This window comes from Physeter macrocephalus, chromosome 7 (assembly GCF_002837175.3).
Source record: "Physeter macrocephalus isolate SW-GA chromosome 7, ASM283717v5, whole genome shotgun sequence".
Taxonomy (NCBI): Eukaryota; Metazoa; Chordata; class Mammalia; order Artiodactyla; family Physeteridae; genus Physeter; species Physeter macrocephalus.
Window position 1 is genome coordinate 27,201,984 of NC_041220.1, and position 5,525 is coordinate 27,207,508.

The following is a 5,525-nucleotide window of genomic DNA, read 5'->3' on the forward strand; positions in this document are numbered from 1 at the left end:
TATAAGACACTGATGAAAGAAATTAAAGATGATACAAACAGATGGAGAGATATACCATGTTCTTGGATTGGAAGAATCAACATTGTGAAAATGACTATACTACCCAAAGCAATCTACAGATTCAATGCAATCCCTATCAAACTATCAATGGCATTTTTCACAGAACTGGAACAAAAAATTTCACAATTTGTATGGAAACACAAAAGACCCCGAATAGCCAAACCAATCTTGAGAAAGAAAAACAGAGCTGGAGGAATCAGGCTCCCTGACTTCAGACTATACTACAAAGCTACAGTAATCAAGATGGTATGGTACTGGCACAAAAACAGAAATATAGATCAATGGACTAGGACAGAAAGCCCAGAGATAAACCCATGCACATATGGTCACCTTATCTTTGACAACGGAGGCAAGAATATAAGATGGAGAAAAGACAGCCTCTTCAATAAGTGGTGCTGGGGAAACTGGACAGCTACACTTAAAAGACTGACATTAGAACACTCCCTAACACCATACACAAAAATAAACTCAAAATGGATTAAAGACCTAAATGTAAGCCCAGACACTATCAAACTCTTAGAGGAAAAGATAGGCAGAACACTCTATGACATAAATCACAGTAAGATCCTTTTTGACCCACGGTCTAGAGAAATGGAAATAAAAACAAAAATAAACAAATGGGACCTAATGAAACTTAAAACCTTTGCACAGCAAAGGAAACCATAAACAAGACAAAAAGACAGCCCTCAGTACGGGAGATAATGTTTGCAAATGAAGCAACTGACAAAGGATTAATCTCCAAAATTTACAAGCAGCTCATGCAGCTCAATAGCAATAAAACAAACAACCCAAGCCAAAAATGGGCACAAGACCTAAACAGACATTTCTCCAAAGAAGATATACAGATTGCCAACAAACAAATGAAAGAATGCTTAACATCATTAATCATTAGAGAAATGGAAATCAAAACTCCAATGAGGTACCACCTCATACCAGTCAGAATGGCCATCATCAAAAAAATCTACAAACAATAAATGCTGGAGAGGGTGTGGAGAAAAGGGAACCCTCTTGCACTGTTGGTGGGACTGTAAATTGATACAGCCACTATGGAGAACAGTATGGAGGTTCCTTAAAAAACTAAAAATAGAACTACCATATGACCCAGCAATCCCTGTACTGGGCATAAACCCTGAGAAAACCATAATTCAGAGTCATGTACGACAATATTCATTGCAGCTCTATTTACAATAGTCAGGACATGGAAGCAACCTAAGTGTCCATCGACAGATGAATGGATAAAGATGTGGCACATATATACAATCGAATATTACTCAGCCATAAAAAGAAACGAAATTGAGTTATTTGTAGTGAGGTGGATGGACCTAGAGTGTGTCATACAGGGTGAAGTAAGTCAGAAAGAGGAAAACAAAAACCATATGTTAACACATATATATGGAATCTTAATTAAAAAAAAAAAAAAGCTTCTGAAGAACCTAGGGGCAGGACAGGAATAAAGACGCAGACATAGAGAAAGGACTTGAGGACACAGGGAGGGGGAAGGGTAAGCTGGGACGAAGTGAGAGAGTGGCATGGACATATATACACTACCAAATGTAAAATAGATAGCTAGTGGGAAGCAGCTGCATAGCACAGGGTGATCAGCTCGGTGCTTTGTGACCACCTAGAGGGGTGGGATAGGGAGGGTGGGAGGGAGATGCAAGAGGGAGGAGATATGGGGATATATGTATATATATAGCTGATTCACTTTGTTATAAAGCAGAATCTAACACACCATTGTAAAGCAATTATACTCCAATAAAGATGTTAAAAAATGTATTACAAATCAACAGTAATAAAGACAGTATGGTTTTGATGCAAGAATAGATAAACTGGATAGCACAGAGAGCTAAAAAACATACCATACACATATAGACACTTGATTTGAAATAAAGGTGACATTGTAGAGCAACGGGAAATTATAGTCTTCAGTGAATGGTGCTGGGTCGACTGGATATCCATGTAGGGAAGAAAAAAATTGAAATATAAGTCCTATCATCTAAGGTGGACTGCAGATCTAAATCTACAACAAAGCAAATAAAGCTTTTAGAAGATAGTGTAAGAGGATATCTTCATAATGCTCAGGTTGCAAAAGACTTCTTACTGCACCAAAAAACACTTAACATCATGGAAAAGATTATTAAATTGGTTTACATTAAAAATAATTTCTGTTCATTAAGAGATCCCATCTTTAAGAGAATGAAAAGGCAAACCACAGAGTAGGGGAAAATTGTTACAACATTTATAACTGTCATAGCATTTATAACCAGAATATGTGAAGCACTTTTATAGATCAATAAGGAAAATAAAGACAAATTTTTTAAATGAGCAAAAGACCAGAATACTTCACAAAAGAGGCTATCCAAATTGACAACAAACATATGAAAAGTGGCTTGACCTCATTAGTTATTAGGGAACAGAAAATTACAACTACAATAAGGTAACACTACATTCACCAAAGTGGCTAAAATTTAAAAGATCAACCATACTAAAGATTGGTGAGTATACGGAGCAGCAGGTCTCTTATTCCCTGCTGTTGACCTGTGAATGGATACATACACTTTGGAAAATGATCAGGCATCATCTACAAACAATGGGCATAAGTATACCCTCTGTGCAAGGTACTACATGGCTCCTATATACATATCTAATGGAAATGCACATACGATATGAGTCAAAAGACAGGTACTAGAATTTCATAACAGCATTATTTTGTAATAGCTTCAAATGGGAAAATACAATAACCAACATCAGTAGAGTGAATAAATTATGGTATATTCCTACAATAGAATACTAGATATAAAGCAGTAAAAATGAACAGACTATAGCTACATGCTACAGTAAATATATATTACAAAAATCATGCTGAGTAAAAGGAAACCAATACAAAAGAAAATATATTGCACATTTGTATATACATATGGATATAATGTATATTACTATACATTAAACATAGGTAAAACTTAGCTACACCCTTTGATTAGGGGTAGAGGGTAATCTTGGAAAGGAGGAAGGGAATAGTGGTTGAGATGGGACATGAAGAGGGCTTCCAAGAAGGTATGTTACCCGTTGGCATGGACATGGATGTCCACTTTGACCTTACTCATTGAGCTAGTGTTTGGTGCATTTCACTGCATATACGTTATGCTACACACACACACACACACACACACACACACACACACACACACAATTAAAAAGAAAAAGGCTGATAAAATTGGCCAAAGATTACATAGATAGGATTCAAGTGGTCATATAATTCCCATATTACTGAGTCACTTCCTTTTGGCTTGCAAATAATAGAAAATTTCACACACAGGACCTTTCCATTAAAATAATATTTCCTCTTATTATATTCACTAGCTACACAAAAAGCATATGCAAAATGGTTACTATTATTTAAAACAAGAAACTGTGCTTACACTATATTGTTTCTTCATATCATTAGTATATTTCATGATTCAGTTAACATATCTTTAAAAGGGATTACAGTATGAATTAATACTGTTTCAAGGACTTCATTTCTAAAAGAAGTCTTTCTTATTTTTGAATCCAAAAGTAATTAGATGTAAGACAAGCACAAATTGGACCCAAAGGAATCAAGTTGTATTTCTGCTAATGATTTTGTTTAAACACATAACACGCCATATTCCAAGAACTCAAATTTTTTATAATGGCCACTTGAGAGCCTTATTTGGGGCTATGTATGTATGATTTCTGATGGTCTTGCTTACAAGTGGATTTTTCTAAGAATTTCCTTTATTATCTAAACCTCTGGAATGGAAGGAGGGAACCTGGAACAGTGGATCCAAATTGGGTGGATATTTCCATGATTCCACAAGCATCATCCTCTGAGGAATGCCCTTTGGAAAAGCACAGACTTCCACCCAACTGTTTATCCAGGCAAACTTCTGATAGTCTTCTCCAAGGTCCAATCTTAATTATGTAAGACAAATATTAACTAAATATTTTGACTTACACAAAACTAGTTTCAAAAAATAGTTTTTAATTCCATAGTCTCCTTCACAACTTATAATGGTGGTGGGTGTTAGGCTGCCCACATTGCATCTTTTGTCCTCCAAAGTTTTAATATAGCATTAAATATAAGAGGAATATAAGGGTATGGGTATAAAACTATAGTTACCCTATACGTAACAGGGTAAGATTAAACTTTGACCCCAGCCTGCCCTACCTTTCTTCCATCTTGTAACTTGATGTTACATAGTTACTAAAGTTAACACCCTGCTTACTGTAGTCTGAATATAACCTCCTCATTCCTTCACAAATGTGTACAGCTTTCCATGACTAAAATGCTCTCCCATTTTATCTCTCCCCACCTAAATCTACACATTGTTCTGGAACCAGAGTGTAAATTTTGGAACACTTCTTCCCCACTCCTGATGATTCCCAACTAAAAGGAAACTCAGTTCCTTTACTCGGAGCCTCTCTCCACCCCTTTACTCCATCCCCAAGGAGGTAAACGTTTGATTTGTAAATATAGGAAGAATAATTGAAGCTATATGGCTCAGTTCCATTCTCCTTCTAGGGAGCTCCCCGACCCATTCAGTGCAACCAGCTATGACATGAATCTTAATGATTCATTATTAGAAAAGCCCAAATTAGCTAAGACTTAAAAACACATCCCTCAATCTGTTGTCTATTAGAAAAGAAGGTGATACTTTGACCTTCATCTTCACTATTTCTCAACTTGTACATAACCTAAGAAGAAGGCCTCTTCAGATACCCCTATGTACATGAATTTCTCTCTCTTCCATAAGAACCTTACTGACTACCCTGGGCATTGGTGATATTTGTCCTTATTAAAATAATACTTATCTGTTTCAGTCAATATTACCTTTTGTTAAGTATGTGTGAATGTCTCTGTGTTCCTAGCTATCATCAGCTAGACTGTAAATCCTTTCTGAATAGGAAACATGTTTTCTACTTATTTGTATTCTACACAGGATATAAGGCATTCAATCGTATAGGTTGCTTGTTTGAAAAAACATGCAATATTTTTCTCCTGGAGACTATATGCAGTACAACTGATCACAGCATTGTAGAGTCGTCAACTTCTTTATTTAATAGGGATGAGTAATCAAGTGTCCTTAATAATGACAAAATGACATGTGGATTACTCCCCTCTAAATACATCTTTATAAAACGTATTGCATGCTTTCCAGCCTTAATAAAGGTCATATGCCAAACTGTATTTATCTTTCTTCATTGGCACAGTGTTACTATCATGATCAGCTATGTTATTAGAGATAGTACAGGACAGAGAGTACTATTCAGTTGATCAAAATGAAGAAAACTTACCCAACGTGGCCTAAGGCAACAACACTGAGGGGAGACAAGTTTGGAGCTACAAAAATAGTCCTTATCATGAAATTCCAAAGGGCCAAGAGAGAACAAACAAGAAGTAGCTACCAGCAGCTAAGGGATTCAGAACTAGAATCAGGAGTAAG